Source organism: Plectropomus leopardus, chromosome 15 (genome assembly GCF_008729295.1).
Source record: "Plectropomus leopardus isolate mb chromosome 15, YSFRI_Pleo_2.0, whole genome shotgun sequence".
NCBI classification, from domain to species: Eukaryota; Metazoa; Chordata; class Actinopteri; order Perciformes; family Serranidae; genus Plectropomus; species Plectropomus leopardus.
Window position 1 is genome coordinate 17,216,296 of NC_056477.1, and position 19,295 is coordinate 17,235,590.

Here is a 19,295-nt window from a genome sequence, read left to right on the forward strand (position 1 = left end):
AAATGTCAAAAAATGACATGTCCCAAAAACAGCTGAAAACACTTAAAACTGCATTAAAATAGCGTGCAAAACACGCATAGCATAGAAGAATGTTGCAAAAACGGACAAAAACACCATATTTTGGCATGTCGAAAAAATGACCCAAAAAGCAAGGCTATAGTATGGCAAAAATGTCAAAAAATGACATGTCCCAAAAACAGCTGAAAACACCTTTAAAAAACTGCATTAAATAGCGTGCCAAGACACGCCATAGCATAGAATGTTGCAAAAATGGACAAAAACACCATAATTTGGCATGTCGAAAAAATGACCCAAAAAGCAAGGCTATAGTATGGCAAAAATGTCAAAAAATGACATGTCCCAAAAACAGCTGAAAACACCTTAAAACTGCATTAAATAGCGTGCCAAGACACGCCATAGCATAGAATGTTGCAAAAATGGACAAAAACACCATATTTTGGCATGTCCAAAAAAAATGACCCAAAAAGCAAGGCTATAGTATGGCAAAAATGTCAAAAAATGACATGTCCCAAAAACAGCTGAAAACACCTTAAAACTGCATTAAATAGCGTGCCAAGACACGCCATAGCATAAAATGTTGCAAAAACGGACAAAAACACCATAATTTGGCATGTCAAAAAATGACCCAAAAAGCAAGGCTATAGTATGGCAAAAATGTCAAAAAATGACATGTCCCAAAAACAGCTGAAAACACCTTAAAACTGCATTAAATAGCGTGCCAAGACACGCCATAGCATAGAATGTTGCAAAAATGGACAAAAACACCATATTTTGGCATGTTGAAAAAATGACCCAAAAAGCAAGGCTATAGTATGGCAAAAATGTCAAAAAATGACATGTCCCAAAAACAGCTGAAAACACCTTAAAACTGCATTAAATAGCGTGCCAAGACACGCCATAGCAAGAATGTTGCAAAAAATGGACAAAAACACCATATTTTGGCATGTTGAAAAAATGACCAAAAAGCAAGGCTATAGTATGGCAAAAATGTCAAAAAATGACATGTTCCCAAAAACAGCTGAAAACACCTAAAAAAACTGCATAAAATAGCGTGTTGCCAGACACGCCATAGCATAGAATGTTGCAAAAACGGACAAAAAAACATATATTTGGCATGTCGAAAAAATGACCCAAAAAAGCAAGGCTATAGTATGGCAAAAATGTCAAAAAATGACATGTGTCCCAAAAACAGCTGAAAACACCTTAAAACTGCATTAAATAGTGTGTGCAAAGACACGCCATAGCAAAGAATGTTGCAAAAATGGACAAAAAACACCATAATTTGGCATGTTGAAAAAATGACCCAAAAAGCAAGGCTATAGTATGGCAAAAATGTCAAAAAATGACATGTCCCAAAAACAGCTGAAAAACACTTAAAACTGCATTAAATAGCGTGTGCCAAGAACACATGCCATAGCATAGAATGTTGCAAAAAATGGACAAAAACACCATATTTTGGCATGTTGAAAAAAATGACCCAAAAAGCAAGGCTATAGTATGGCAAAAAATGTCAAAAAATGACATGTCCCAAAAACAGCTGAAAAACACTTAAAACTGCATTAAATAGCGTGCCAAGACACGCCATAGCATAGAATGTTGCAAAAACGGACAAAAACACCATATTTTGGCATGTCGAAAAAATGACCCAAAAAGCAAGGCTATAGTATGGCAAAAATGTCAAAAAATGACATGTCCCAAAAACAGCTGAAACACCTTAAAACTGCATTAAAATAGTGCGTGCCAAGACACGCCATAGCATAGAATGTTGCAAAAAATGGACAAAAACACCATATTTTGGCATGTCCAAAAAAAATGACCCAAAAAGCAAGGCTATAGTATGGCAAAAATGTCAAAAAATGACATGTCCCAAAAACAGCTGAAAACACCTTAAAAACTGCATTAAAAATAGTGTGCCAAGACACGCCATAGCATAGAATGTTGCAAAAATGGACAAAAAACACCAATTTTGGCATGTCGAAAAAAAATGACCCAAAAAAAGCAAGGCTATAGTATGGCAAAAATGTCAAAAAATGACATGTCCCAAAAACAGCTGAAAACACCTTATAAAACTGCATAAAATAGCGTGCCAAAACACGCCATAGCATAGAATGTTGCAAAAACGGACAAAAACACCAAAAATATTTTGGCATGTTGAAAAAATGACCAAAAAAGCAAGGCTATAGTATGGCAAAAATGTCAAAAAATGACATGTCCCAAAAACAGCTGAAAAAACACTTAAAACTGCATAAAAATAGCGTGCCAAGACACGCCATAGCATAGAATGTTGCAAAAATGGACAAAAACACCATATTTTGGCATGTTGAAAAAATGACCCAAAAAGCAAGGCTATAGTATGGCAAAAATGTCAAAAAATGACATTCAAAAAAACAGCTGAAAACACCTTAAAACTGCATTAAAATAGTGCCAAGACACGCCATATAGCATAAAATGTTGCAAAAAATGGACAAAAACACCATATTTTGGCATGTCGAAAAAAATGACCAAAAAAAGCAAGGCTATAGTATGGCAAAAATGTCAAAAAATGACATGTTCCAAAAAACAGCTGAAAAACCTAAAAAAACTGCATTAAATAGCGTGCCAAAAGACACGCCATAGCATAGAAAAATTGCAAAAACGGACAAAAACACCATAAAATTTTGGCATGTCCAAAAAATGACCCAAAAAGCAAGGCTATAGTATGGCAAAAATGTCAAAAAATGACATGTCCCAAAAAACAGCTGAAAACACCTTAAAACTGCATTAAATAGCGTGTGCCAAACACGCCATAGCATAGAATGTTGCAAAAACGGACAAAAACACCATATTTTGGCATGTGAAAAAAATGACCCAAAAAGCAAGGCTATAGTATGGCAAAAATGTCAAAAAAATGACTGTCCCAAAAACAGCTGAAAACACCTTAAAAAACTGCATTAAATAGCGTGCAAAGACACGCCATAGCATAGAATGTTGCAAAAAAACGGACAAAAACACCATATTTTGGCATGTTGAAAAAATGACCAAAAAAAGCAAGGCTATAGTATGGCAAAAATGTCAAAAAAATGACATGTCCCAAAAACAGCTGAAAACACTGCTTAAAACTGCATTAAAAATAGTGCGCCAAGACACGCCATAGCATAGAATGTTGCGCAAAAAACGGACAAAAACACCAATTTTGGCATGTCGAAAAAAATGACCCAAAAAGCAAGGCTATAGTATGGCAAAAATGTCAAAAAAATGACATGTCCCAAAAACAGCTGAAAACACCTTAAAAACTGCATAAAATAAGCGTGCCAAAGACATGCCATAGCATAGAATGTTGCAAAAACGGACAAAAAAACACCATATTTTGGCATGTCCAAAAAATGACCCAAAAAGCAAGGCTATAGTATGGCAAAAATGTCAAAAAATGACATGTCCCAAAAACAGCTGAAAAACACTTAAAACTGCATTAAAAATAGCGTGCAAAGACACGCCATAGCATAGAATGTTGCAAAAACGGACAAAAAACACCATATTTTGGCATGTCGAAAAAATGACCAAAAAAGCAAGGCTATAGTATGGCAAAAATGTCAAAAAATGACATGTCCCCAAAAACAGCTGAAAACACTTAAAAACTGCATTAAAAATAGCGTGCCAAGACACGCCATAGCAGAATGTTGCAAAAATGGACAAAAACACCATATTTTGGCATGTCCAAAAAAATGACCAAAAAGCAAGGCTATAGTATGGCAAAAATGTCAAAAAATGACATGTCCCAAAAACAGCTGAAAAACCTTTAAAACTGCATTAAATAGCGTGTGCCAAAACACGGTGCCATAGCATAGAATTTTTGCAAAAACGGACAAAAACACCATATTTTGGCATGTCCAAAAAATGACCCAAAAAGCAAGGCTATAGTATGGCAAAAATGTCAAAAAATGACATGTCCCCAAAAAACAGCTGAAAACACCTTAAAACTGCATTAAATAGTGTGCCAAGACACGCCATAGCATAGAATGTTGCATTGCAAAAATGGACAAAAACACCATAATTTTGGCATGTCGAAAAAAATGACCAAAAAGCAAGGCTATAGTATGGCAAAAATGTCAAAAATGACATGTCCCAAAAACAGCTGAAAACACCTTAAAACTGCATTAAATAGCGTGCAAAACACGCCATAGCATAGAATGTTGCAAAAAATGGACAAAAAAACACCATATTTTGGCATGTCGAAAAAATGACCCAAAAAGCAAGGCTATAGTATGGCAAAAATGTCAAAAAATGACATGTCCCAAAAACAGCTGAAAAACTGCTTAAAACTGCATTAAAATAGCGTGCAAGACACGCCATAGCATAGAATGTTGCAAAAACGGACAAAAACACCATATTTTGGCATGTCAAAAAAATGACCCAAAAAGCAAGGCTATAGTATGGCAAATGTCAAAAAATGACATGTCCCAAAAACAGCTGAAAAACACCTTAAAACTGCATTAAATAGCGTGCCAAAGACACGCCATAGCATAGAATGTTGCAAAAATGGACAAAAACACCATATTTTGGCATGTTGAAAAAAATGACCCAAAAAGCAAGGCTATAGTATGGCAAAAATGTCAAAAAATGACATGTCCCAAAAACAGCTGAAAACACCTTAAAACTGCATTAAAATAGTGCGCCAAGACACGCCATAGCATAGAATGTTGCAAAAATGGACAAAAAACACCAAAATTTGGCATGTCCAAAAAATGACCCAAAAAAAAGCAAGGCTATAGTATGGCAAAAATGTCAAAAAATGACATGTCCCAAAAACAGCTGAAAACAACTTAAAACTGCATTAAATAGCGTGCAAGACACGCCATAGCATAGAATGTTGCAAAAACGGACAAAAACACCATAAATTTTGGCATGTCAAAAAATGACCCAAAAAAGCAAGGCTATAGTAAAAGCAAAAATGTCAAAAAATGACATGTCCCAAAAACAGCTGAAAACACCTTAAAACTGCATTAAATAGCGTGCCAAGACACGCCATAGCATAGAATGTTGCAAAAAACGGACAAAAACACCATATTTTGGCATGTCGAAAAAAATGACCCAAAAAGCAAGGCTATAGTATGGCAAAAATGTCAAAAAATGACATGTCCCAAAAACAGCTGAAAACACCTTAAAACTGCATTAAATAGCGTGCCAAGACACGCCATAGCATAGAATGTTGCAAAAACAAAACAAAAACACCATATTTTGGCATGTTGAAAAAATGACCCAAAAAGCAAGGCTATAGTATGGCAAAAATGTCAAAAAATGACATGTCCAAAAACAGCTGAAAACACCTTAAAATTGCATTAAAAAAGCGTGTGCGTGCCAAGACACGCCATAGCATAGAATGTTGCAAAAATGGACAAAAAACACCATATTTTGGCATGGCATGTCCAAAAAATGACCCAAAAAGCAAGGCTATAGTATGGCAAAAAATGTCAAAAAATGACATGTCCCAAAAACAGCTGAAAAACACACTAAAAACAGCATAAAATAGCGTGCCAAAACACGCCATAGCATAGAATGTTGCAAAAACGGACAAAAACACCATATTTTGGCATGTTGAAAAAATGACCCAAAAAAAAGCAAGGCTATAGTATGGCAAAAATGTCAAAAAATGACATGTCCCAAAAACAGCTGAAAAAACACCTTAAAACTGCATTAAATAGCGTGCCAAGACACGCCATAGCATAGAATGTTGCAAAAATGGACAAAAACACCATATTTTGGCATGTCAAAAAAATGACCCAAAAAGCAAGGCTATAGTATGGCAAAAATGTCAAAAAATGACATGTCCCAAAAACAGCTGAAAACACTTAAAACTGCATTAAATAGCGTGCCAAAACACGCCATAGCAAAGAATGTTGCAAAAATGGACAAAAACACCATATTTTGGCATGTCCAAAAAAATGACCCAAAAAGCAAGGCTATAGTAATGGCAAAAATGTCAAAAAATGACATGTCCCAAAAACAGCTGAAAAACCTTAAAACTGCATTAAATAGCGTGCCAAGACACGCCATAGCAAAGAATGTTGCAAAAATGGACAAAAACACCATAATTTGGCATGTCCAAAAAAATGACCCAAAAAGCAAGGCTATATAGTATGGCAAAAATGTCAAAAAATGACATGTCCCAAAAACAGCTAAAAAACACCTTAAAACTGCATTAAAAAATAGCGTGCAAGACACACGCCATAGCATAGAATGTTGCAAAAACGGACAAAAAACACCATATTTTGGCATGTCAAAAAATGACCCAAAAAGCAAGGCTATAGTATGGCAAAAATGTCAAAAAATGACATGTCCCAAAAAACAGCTGAAAACACCTTAAAACTGCATTAAATAGTGTGCCAAGACACGCCATAGCATAGAATGTTTGCAAAAATGGACAAAAACACCATATTTTTGCATGTGAAAAAAATGACCAAAAAGCAAGGCTATAGTATGGCAAAAATGTCAAAAAATGACATGTCCCAAAAACAGCTGAAAACTGCTAAAAACTGCATAAAATAGCGTGCAAAACACGCCATAGCATAGAATGTTGCAAAAACGGACAAAAACACCATATTTTGGCATGTCCAAAAAATGACCCAAAAAGCAAGGCTATAGTATGGCAAAAATGTCAAAAAATGACATGTCCCAAAAACAGCTGAAAACACCTTAAAACTGCATTAAAATAGCGTGCCAAGACACGCCATAGCATAGAATGTTGCAAAAATGGACAAAAACACCATATTTTGGCATGTCCAAAAAAATGACCCAAAAAGCAAGGCTATAGTATGGCAAAAATGTCAAAAAATGACATGTCCCAAAAACAGCTGAAAACACCTTAAAACTGCATTAAATAGCGTGCCAAGACACGCCATAGCAAGAATGTTGCAAAAATGGACAAAAACACCATAATTTGGCATGTTGAAAAAAAAAATGACCCAAAAAGCAAGGCTATAGTATGGCAAAAATGTCAAAAAATGACATGTCCCAAAAACAGCTGAAAAAACTTAAAAAACTGCATTAAATAGCGTGCCAAAAACACGCCATAGCATAGAATGTTGCAAAAACGGACAAAAACACCATATTTTGGCATGTTGAAAAAAATGACCCAAAAAGCAAGGCTATAGTATGGCAAAAAATGTCAAAAAATGACATGTCCCAAAAACAGCTGAAAACACCTTAAAACTGCATTAAATAGCGTGCCAAGACACGCCATAGCAAGAATGTTGCAAAAATGGACAAAAAACACCATATATTTTGGCATGTTGAAAAAATGACCAAAAAAAGCAAGGCTATAGTATGGCAAAAATGTCAAAAAATGACATGTCCCAAAAACAGCTGAAAACACTTAAAACTGCATTAAATAGTGTGCCAAGACACGCCATAGCATAGCAAAGAATTTGCAAAAATGGACAAAAAACACCATATTTTGGCATGTCGAAAAAAATGACCAAAAAAAGCAAGGCTATAGTATGGCAAAAATGTCAAAAAATGACATGTCCCAAAAACAGCTGAAAACACTGCTTAAAAAACTGCATTAAATATAGCGTGCAGAAACACGCCATAGCATAGAATGTTGCAAAAAACGGACAAAAACACCATATTTTGGCATGTCAAAAAAATGACCAAAAAAGCAAGGCTATAGTATGGCAAAAATGTCAAAAAATGACATGTCCCAAAAACAGCTGAAAACACCTTAAAACTGCATTAAATAGTGTGCCAAGACACGCCATAGCAAAGAATGTTTGCAAAAACGGACAAAAACACCATATTTTGGCATGTCCAAAAAAATGACCAAAAAAGCAAGGCTATAGTATGGCAAAAATGTCAAAAAATGACATGTCCCAAAAACAGCTGAAAACTGCTATAAAACTGCATTAAATAGCGTGCCAAGACATGCACGCCATAGCATAGAATGTTGCAAAAATGGACAAAAAACACCAAATTTTGGCATGTCAAAAAAATGACCCAAAAAGCAAGGCTATAGTATGGCAAAAATGTCAAAAAATGACATGTCCCCAAAAACAGCTGAAAACACACTGTTAAAACTAAACACTGCATAAAATAGCGTGCAAAGACACGCCATAGCAAAGAATGTTGCAAAAACGGACAAAAAACACCATATTTTGGCATGTCCAAAAAATGACCCAAAAAGCAAGGCTATAGTATGGCAAAAATGTCAAAAAATGACATGTTCCCCAAAAAACAGCTGAAAACACCTTAAAACTGCATTAAATAGCGTGCCAAGACACGCCATAGCATAGAATGTTGCAAAAACGGACAAAAAACACCATATTTTGGCATGTCCAAAAAATGACCAAAAAAGCAAGGCTATAGTATGGCAAAAATGTCAAAAAATGACATGTCCCAAAAACAGCTAAAAAAACACCTTAAAACTGCATTAAAATAGTGCGCCAAGACACGCCATAGCATAGAATGTTGCAAAAATGGACAAAAACACCATATTTTGGCATGTCCAAAAAATGACCCAAAAAGCAAGGCTATAGTATGGCAAAAATGTCAAAAAATGACATGTCCCAAAAACAGCTGAAAACACTTTAAAACTGCATAAATAGCGTGTTAAACACGCCATAGCATAGAATGTTGCAAAAACGGAAAAAAACCATATTTTGGCATGTCCAAAAAAATGACCCAAAAAGCAAGGCTATAGTATGGCAAAAATGTCAAAAAATGACATGTCCCAAAAAACAGCTGAAAACACCTTAAAACTGCATTAAATAGCGTGCCAAGACACGCCATAGCATAGAATGTTGCAAAAATGGACAAAAACACCATATTTTGGCATGTCAAAAAAATGACCCAAAAAAGCAAGGCTATAGTATGGCAAAAATGTCAAAAAATGACATGTCCCAAAAACAGCTGAAAAACACCTTAAAACTGCATTAAGCGTGTGCCAAGACACGCCATAGCATAGAATGTTGCAAAAATGGACAAAAACACCATATATTTTGGCATGTCCAAAAAATGACCCAAAAAGCAAGGCTATAGTATGGCAAAAATGTCAAAAAATGACATGTTCCAAAAAACAGCTGAAAACACCTTAAAACTGCATTAAATAGTGTGCCAAGACACGCCATAGCAAAGAATTTTGCAAAAACGGACAAAAAAACACCATATTTTGGCATGTCCAAAAAATGACCCAAAAAGCAAGGCTATAGTATGGCAAAAATGTCAAAAAATGACATGTCCCAAAAACAGCTGAAAACATAAAACTGCATTAAATAGCGTGCAAGACACGCCATAGCATAGAATGTTGCAAAAACGGACAAAAACACCATATTTTGGCATGTCCAAAAAATGACCCAAAAAGCAAGGCTATAGTATGGCAAAAATGTCAAAAAATGACATGTCCCAAAAACAGCTGAAAACACTTAAAAACTGCATTAAATAGCGTGCCAAGACACGCCATAGCATAGAATGTTGGCAAAAATGGACAAAAAACAAAAACACCATATTTTGGCATGTCGAAAAAAATGACCAAAAAAAGCAAGGCTATAGTATGGCAAAAATGTCAAAAAATGACATGTCCCAAAAAACAGCTGAAAACACCTTAAAACTGCATTAAAATAGTGCGTGCCAAGACACGCCATAGCAAAGAATGCAAAAATGGACAAAAACACCATTTTGGCATGAAAAAATGACCCAAAAAGCAAGGCTATAGTATGGCAAAAATGTCAAAAAATGACATGTCCCAAAAAAAAACAGCTGAAAACACTTATAAAACTGCATTAAATAAGCGTGTTGCAAAGACACGCCATAGCATAGAATGTTGCAAAAACGGACAAAAACACCATATTTTGGCATGTCAAAAAAATGACCCAAAAAGCAAGGCTATAGTATGGCAAAAATGTCAAAAAATGACATGTCCCAAAAACAGCTGAAAAACACCTTAAAAACTGCATTAAATAGCGTGTGCCAAGACACGCCATAGCATAGAATGTTGCAAAAATGGACAAAAACACCATATTTTGGCATGTCCAAAAAATGACCCAAAAAGCAAGGCTATAGTATGGCAAAAATGTCAAAAAATGACATGTCCCAAAAACAGCTGAAAACACCTTAAAAAACTGCATTAAAATAGCGTGCAAACACGCCATAGCAAAGAATGTTGCAAAAATGGACAAAAACACCATATTTTGGCATGTCCAAAAAAATGACCCAAAAAGCAAGGCTATAGTATGGCAAAAATGTCAAAAAAATGACATGTCCCAAAAAACAGCTGAAAAAACACTTAAAACTGCATTAAATAACGTGCAAGACAACGCCATAGCATAGAATGTTGCAAAAAACGGACAAAAACACCATATTTTGGCATGTCAAAAAATGACCCAAAAAGCAAGGCTATAGTATGGCAAAAATGTCAAAAAATGACATGTCCCAAAAACAGCTGAAAAACACCTTAAAATTGCATTAAATAGTGTGCCAAGACACGCCATAGCATAGAATGTTGCAAAAATGGACAAAAACACACCAATTTTGGCATGTCCAAAAAATGACCCAAAAAGCAAGGCTATAGTATGGCAAAAATGTCAAAAAATGACATGTCCCCAAAAACAGCTGAAAAACACCTTAAAACTGCATTAAAATAGCGTGCAAAAGACACGCCATAGCATAGAATGTTGCAAAAAAATGGACAAAAACATAATTTTGGCATGTCCAAAAAAATGACCAAAAAGCAAGGCTATAGTATGGCAAAAATGTCAAAAAATGACATGTCCCAAAAACAGCTGAAAAACCTTAAAACTGCATTAAATAGCGTGCAAAACACGCCATAGCATAGAATGTCTTGCAAAAACGGACAAAAACACCATATTTTGGCATGTCCAAAAAATGACCCAAAAAGCAAGGCTATAGTATGGCAAAAATGTCAAAAAATGACATGTCCCAAAAACAGCTGAAAACACCTTAAACTGCATTAAATAGCGTGCCCAAAGACACGCCATAGCATAGAATGTTGCAAAAATGGACAAAAACACCATATTTTGGCATGTGAAAAAATGACCCAAAAAGCAAGGCTATAGTATGGCAAAAATGTCAAAAAATGACATGTCCCAAAAACAGCTGAAAACACCTTAAAACTGCATTAAATAGTGTGCCAAGACACGCCATAGCAAGAATGTTGCAAAAATGGACAAAAAAACACCATATTTTGGCATGTCCAAAAAATGACCCAAAAAAGCAAGGCTATAGTATGGCAAAAATGTCAAAAAATGACATGTCCCAAAAACAGCTGAAAAACACTTAAAACTGCATTAAATAGCGTGCAGAAACACGCCATAGCATAGAATGTTGCAAAAACGGACAAAAACACCATATTTTGGCATGTCCAAAAAATGACCCAAAAAGCAAGGCTATAGTATGGCAAAAATGTCAAAAAATGACATGTCCCAAAAAACAGCTGAAAACACCTTAAAACTGCATAAAATAGCGTGCAAAGACACGCCATAGCATAGAATGTTGCAAAAATGGACAAAAACACCATATTTTGGCATGTCCAAAAAATGACCCAAAAAGCAAGGCTATAGTATGGCAAAAATGTCAAAAAATGACATGTGTCCCAAAAAACAGCTGAAAACACCTTAAAATTGCATTAAAAATAGCGCCAAGACACGCCATAGCAAAGAATGGCGCAAAAATGGACAAAAAACACCATCTTTTGGCATGTGAAAAAATGACTCAAAAAGCAAGGCTATAGTATGGCAAAAAATGTCAAAAAATGACATGTCCCAAAAACAGCTGAAAACACTGTATAAAACTGCATTAAATAGCGTGTGCAAAACAGGTGCCATAGCATAGAATGTTGCAAAAAACGGACAAAAACACCATATTTTGGCATGTCCAAAAAATGACCCAAAAAGCAAGGCTATAGTATGGCAAAAATGTCAAAAAATGACATGTCCCAAAAACAGCTGAAAACACCTTAAAACTGCATTAAATAGCGTGCCAAGACACGCCATAGCAAAGAATGTTGCAAAAAAATGGACAAAAACACCCATATTTTGCATGTCCAAAAAAATGACCCAAAAAGCAAGGCTATAGTATGGCAAAAATGTCAAAAATGACATGTCCCAAAAACAGCTGAAAACACTGTTAAAACTGCATTAAATAACGTGCAAAACACGCCATAGCATAGAATGTTGCAAAAAATGGACAAAAACACCATATTTTGGCATGTCCAAAAAATGACCCAAAAAGCAAGGCTATAGTATGGCAAAAATGTCAAAAAATGACATGTCCCAAAAACAGCTGAAAACACCTTAAAACTGCATTAAAAGCGTGCAAAACACGCCATAGCATAGAATGTTGCAAAAACGGACAAAAACACCATATTTTGGCATGTCCAAAAAATGACCCAAAAAGCAAGGCTATAGTATGGCAAAAATGTCAAAAAATGACATGTCCCAAAAACAGCTGAAAACACTTAAAACTGCATTAAAATAGCGTGCCAAGACACGCCATAGCATAGAATGTTGCAAAAACGGACAAAAAACACCATAAATTTGGCATGTCGAAAAAAATGACCAAAAAGCAAGGCTATAGTATGGCAAAAATGTCAAAAAATGACATGTCCCAAAAACAGCTGAAAACACTTAAAAAACTGCATTAAATAAGCGTGCAAACACGCCATAGCATAGAATGTTGCAAAAACGGACAAAAACACCATATTTTGGCATGTCCAAAAAAATGACCCAAAAAGCAAGGCTATAGTATGGCAAAAATGTCAAAAAAATGACATGTCCCAAAAACAGCTGAAAACACCTTAAAACTGCATTAAATAGCGTGCCAAGACACGCCATAGCATAGAATGTTGCAAAAAACGGACAAAAACACCATATTTTGGCATGTCAAAAAATGACCCAAAAAGCAAGGCTATAGTATGGCAAAAATGTCAAAAAATGACATGTCCCAAAAACAGCTGAAAACACCTTAAAACTGCATTAAATATAGCGTGCCAAGACACGCCATAGCATAGAATCTTGCAAAAACGGACAAAAACACCATATTTTGGCATGTCCAAAAAATGACCCAAAAAGCAAGGCTATAGTATGGCAAAAATGTCAAAAAATGACATGTCCCAAAAACAGCTGAAAACACCTTAAAACTGCATTAAAATAGCGTGTGCCAAGACACGCCATAGCATAGAATCTTGCAAAAACGGACAAAAAAAACACCATATTTTGGCATGTCCAAAAAATGACCCAAAAAGCAAGGCTATAGTATGGCAAAAATGTCAAAAAATGACATGTCCCAAAAACAGCTGAAAACACCTTAAAACTGCATTAAATAGCGTGCCAAGACACGCCATAGCATAGAATGTTGCAAAAACGGACAAAAACACCATATTTTGGAATGTTGAAAAAATGACCCAAAAAGCAAGGCTATAGTATGGCAAAAATGTCAAAAAATGACATGTCCCAAAAAACAGCTGAAAACACCTCAAAACTGCATTAAATAGCGTGCAAGACACGCCATAGCATAGAATCTTGCAAAAACGGACAAAAACACCATATATTTTGGAATGTCCAAAAAATGACCCAAAAAGCAAGGCTATAGTATGGCAAAAATGTCAAAAAATGACATGTCCCAAAAACAGCTGAAAACACCTTAAAACTGCATTAAATAGCGTGCCAAGACACACCATAGCATAGAATGTTGCAAAAATGGACAAAAAACACCATATTTTGGCATGTCCAAAAAATGACCCAAAAAGCAAGGCTATAGTATGGCAAAAATGTCAAAAAATGACATGTTCAAAAAACTGAAAAAACACCTTAAAATTGCATTAAATAGTGTGCCAAGACACGCCATAGCATAGAATCTTGCAAAAACGGACAAAAACACCACATTTTGGCATGTTGAAAAAATGACCCAAAAAGCAAGGCTATAGTATGGCAAAAATGTGAAAAAAATGACATGTCCCAAAAAACAGCTGAAAACTCTATAAAACTGCATAAATTAACGTGCAGAAACAGGTGTATAGCATAGAATCTTGCAAAAACGGACAAAAACACCATATTTTGGAATGTCCAAAAAAATGACCCAAAAAGCAAGGCTATAGTATGGCAAAAATGTCAAAAAATGACATGTCCCAAAAACAGCTGAAAACACCTTAAAATTGCATTAAATAGTGTGCCAAGACACGCCATAGCATAGATGTGTCGCAAAAATGGACAAAAACACCATATTTTGGCATGTTGAAAAAATGACCCAAAAAGCAAGGCTATAGTATGGCAAAAATGTGAAAAAATGACATGTCCCAAAAACAGCTGAAAAGTCTATAAAACTGCATTAAAAACGTGCAGAAACGCCATAGCATAGAACGTTGCAAAAACGGACAAAAAACACCATATTTTGGAATGTCCAAAAAATGACCCAAAAAGCAAGGCTATAGTATGGCAAAATCGTCAAAAAATGACATGTCCCAAAAACAGCTGAAAAAACACCTTAAAATTGCATTAAATATTGTGCCAAGACACGCCATAGCATAGAATCTTGCAAAAACGGACAAAAACACCATATTTTGAATGTCCAAAAAATGACCCAAAAAGCAAGGCTATAGTATGGCAAAAATGTCAAAAAATGACATGTCCCCAAAAACAGCTGAAAACACCTTAAAACTGCATTAAATACTGTGCCAAAGACACGCCATAGCATAGAACGTTGCAAAAACGGACAAAAACACCATATTTTGGCATGTTGAAAAAATGACCCAAAAAGCAAGGCTATAGTATGGCAAAAATGTCAAAAAATGACATGTCCCAAAAACAGCTGAAACCACCTTAAAACTGCATTAAATAGCGTGCAAGACGCGCCATAGCATAGAATGTTGCAAAAACGGACAAAAACACCATCTTTTGGCATGTCCAAAAAATGACCCAAAAAGCAAGGCTATAGTATGGCAAAAATGTGAAAAAATGACACATTCCAAAAACAACTGAAAACACCTTAAAATTGCATTAAATAGTGTGCCAAGACACGCCATAGCAAAGAATGTCGCAAAAACGGACAAAAACACCATACTTTGGCATGTCCAAAAAATGACTCAAAAAGCAAGGCTATAGTATGGCAAAAATCTCAAAAAATGACATGTCCCAAAAACAGCTGAAAACTGTATAAAACTGCATTAAGTAACGTGCAGAAACAAGGTGTAGCATAGAATCTTGCAAAAACGGACAAAAAAGACCATCTTTTGGCATGTCCAAAAAATGACTCAAAAAGCAAGGCTATAGTATGGCAAAAACGTCAAAAAATGACATGTCCCCAAAACAGCTGAAAACACCTTAAAACTGCATTAAATACTGTGCCAAGACACGCCATGGCATAGAATCTTGCAAAAACGGACAAAAACACCATATTTTGGAATGTCCACACAATGACCCAAAAAGTAAGGCTATAGTATGGCAAAAATGTCAAAAAATGACACATTCCAAAAACAACTGAAAACACCTTAAGATTGCATTAAATAGTGTGCCAAGACACGCCATAGCAAAGAATGTCGCAAAAATGGACAAAAACACCATATTTTGGCATGTCCAAAAAATGACCCAAAAAGCAAGGCTATAGTATGGCAAAAACGTCCAAAAATGACATGTCCCAAAACCAGCTGAAAACACCTTCAAACTGCATGAAATAGAATTCCAAGACATGCCATAATATAGAATGTTGCAAAAATGGACAAAAACACCGTACTTTGGCATGTCCAAAAAATGACCCAAAAACCAAGGCTATAGTATGATAAAAACACCATAGTAGGACATTAGTAGGACAAAACCACCATAATATAGACTGTCCAACAAACTGCCGAAAAGGCAATACTATAGTATTAGTATAGTAGTGGTAAAATAGCATGCCAAGACACGCCATAGCCATAAATGTTGCAAAGATGGTCAAAAACACCATAATGCAGCATGTACAAAAACTGTCAATACTATATAAATGGTAAAAAAAAGTCAAAATATGACACATCCCAAAACCAGGTGAAAACAGCTTAAAAAAAAGCTTTAAAGCTCTAAACAAAATCACCATAATATAACATGTCCAAAAAACTGTTGAAAAGGCAAAAAATGTCAAAACATGACACATCCCAAAATCAGCTGAGAACTGTATAAAATAGCCTGCCGAGAAACGCCATAGCATAGAATGTCGAACAAAGGGAAAAAAAAACATTATCATAAAACCTGTCTACAAACCTGCCAAAAGGCAATACTGTCGCAAAAAATGTCAAAACATGACACGTCCCAAAAACAAATGAAAACCAAATAGTATAGCATGTCAAGACACATCATAGCATAGCATTTCAAGAAAATGTCCAAGAATATCATAATATAGCATGTAGAAAAATAACAAAAACATCATAGTATGTTAAAAAATGTCACAAGGTGACAATGTCAAAGAATAACTGAAAACAACATAAAATAGTATCTCGAGTTATGTCTTAGTACATAATGTCGAAAAAACGGCCAAAAACAAGATAACATAGGATGTTTAAAAAAACGGCTGTAAACAACATATAATACTATATTGAAAAATGTAAAAATGACATGTCAAAAAAACAGCTGAAAACCTCATAAAATAGCAAGTCAAGATCATAGTATAGCATGTTGAAAAACATCCCAAAAACATCATAATATAGCATAGTGTAGTATGTCGAAAAATGTCAAAATATGTTATGTCAAAATTGGTGAAAACCACTTAGTATATCATGTCTAGACACGTCATTGTGTAGAATGTTGAAAAAAAACGGCCAAAAACATCATTATATAGCATTTTAAAAAAGGCCAAAAAGACAGGATAGAATGTTGAAAATTGTCATAATATCACATAATATAGCATGTCGAGACAGGTCAAAGTATAGCATGTTGAAAAAACGGCCAAAAACGTCCTAACAGAGCATGTCAAGAAAAATGACTAAAAAGACTTAGTATAGTATGTTGAAAAATTTTAAAAATATGACGTTGAAACAAAGGGTTAAAACCACATAGTATAGCATTTTGAGACACATCATAGTATAACATGTTAAAAAAGGGCCAAAAACATCATAATATAGCATTTTGAAAAATCGGCTGAAAAATGACATAGTATAGTGTGAATAAAATTATCAAAAAATGACATGTTGAAAAAAGGTCTGAGAACCGCATTGTACAGCATGTCGAGACACATCATAGTATAGCGTGTTGAAAAATTGTCCTAAAAAGTCATATGGTATGTCATCAAAAATCATGAAAAACCTCATAGTATAGTATTTCATCAAAAAACATGAAAAACGTCATTGTATAATATGTCATCAAAAATCATGAAAAAAAATCATGGTATATAGTATGCCTTTTAAAAACTGATGAAAAAACATCATAATATAATGTTGTCAAAACTTCTGAAAAATCATCAGTTTAGTATGTCATCAACAATCAGGAAAAAATTATACAGTATAGTATGTCATTGACAATCATGAAAAATGTCATAGTTGAGTCCTTTGTCAAAAATCATAAAAAAAAATTTTAAAACTTGATGTATGCACTATTTCTTGAAAGCACCAGGAATGTGATGTGAAATATCCATCAGACTCATAACTTAAAAAATACTTGAAAATGATTAGTTTCGCTCATCAACTGTGTACAAATACAGTCTACTGGGGTGCCTGGTGGCTCAGTGGATAGAGCTGACGCCCCATTTACAGAGGCTGTGTCCTTGCCCAGCGGCTGCGGGTTCAACTCCAGCCTTGACCTTTTGCTGCATGTCATCCCCTCTCTCTCTCCCCAATTCACACTGGTGCTGTCGTATCAATTAAAGGTCAAAACGCCCAAAATATATCAAATAGTCTATAGTTTCACTGTTGAATTTCTAAAACTCTCCTATGAGAATTATCTTCAGACCTCCCTGCATGGTTGCATCAGAAAAGGTGTCAGGTGAAAATGATTCCTTCCATCCATCCATCCATCCATCCATCCATCCATCCATCCATCCATCCATCGTCCTGGAGGATTCCCAGGTGTTCCCAGGCCATGTGACATTTACATATTTCACTCTGAAATCTATCTATTGCCTTAAATTTAATGCTACATATAAATGTACTCAGTGACATCCCACCAGTAACTGCAGGCTCAGTCTGGCTGCATGAGTGTATATTTCTCTTTCTGTCTTCTTCAGAGTATAAAATGACCCAGAAAGGACAAAACCCTGTTAATGTATACTGCATTGAACTAAAAAAACACATATTAGGTTTAAATTTTTTAAAAATCTTTTTTGGCAGAAATAACATTATGATCCTGCTGTTACTTAAATGCCTGTCTGGAAACCCCGATAAGACCAGTATTTTTGACACTGGAGGCAAATTTGACAGCAGATATGACTTTCCCCTGATGTTTTATTTCCGATTGTTTTTTCCTCTTTGTGATTCTTATTCTGTGTTTGTATTTTTAACATAGCGAAGGGTTTTCTTTGCTATGAAAGACCTCAATGTCCATGTTAAATAAAAACATCTCTATTGTATGCACATCAGATGAATCCTGGCTTTTATCCTGAAGAGGACACCATGTACCAAAACCTTGATGTATAGTATTTAGATTGCATCAGAGTTGCATCGAAGTGTGCAGCTTTTCTCTCCTCTTTGTTCAATGTTGAGCAGTGGGGCAGCACCTCACCACAATAGTGTTTTTTTCTTTGGTTATCCAACAGACAAGACCTCACCATCACATTTACATTTTCATCAATAGATTGTTGCTGCCTCCCTCACTTTATCTGAACATGTTAAATTTGTCAAACCCACTCACCAGAATGCCTCCCTCAACTGTGCTGTGTGCAGTCAGCATCAGTTCAGTAAATTCAGAGATCAGTGTTTTTACCCTTTTGTGTGAGGTGTTAAAATGACAGCTGTGCTCTCAAGCTTCCAATGGACACAAAAATAACAGAATTTTAAAGTATAATGTAGCACTCTCGGATATATGGCGTATGCAGCAATGCACTAAAGAAAGAGAACAATGGACATGCAATCAGACTCCAAAGCAGTGAGCAGGGGGCGACCTCTAGCTCACCAGGTGGAGTGTGCGCCCCATATGCCTGAAGCTTCTGCAGCAGCCCGAGCTCAAATTAGGCCTGCGCCCCTTTTCTGAATGTCATTCCTGTCTTCTCCTTCCCACCTTTTCTGTCTCTCTTCAATTGTCCTATCAATAAAGGGAAAATGCCCCAAAAAATAATCTTAAAAGAAAAAAAAACAAAACTGGTTTCAGTTTCTTTGAAAAGTTCATTCATGAGAGAAA

At 35.4% G+C, this 19,295-nt stretch overlaps 1 protein-coding gene across 3 annotated transcripts in view; it reads left to right on the forward strand.

Annotated features, from left to right (window-relative positions):
- Positions 1–19,295, forward strand: part of LOC121954475 (muscular LMNA-interacting protein) — a 59,043-nt gene that overhangs the window by 12,292 nt on the left and 27,456 nt on the right. The window lies entirely within an intron of this gene.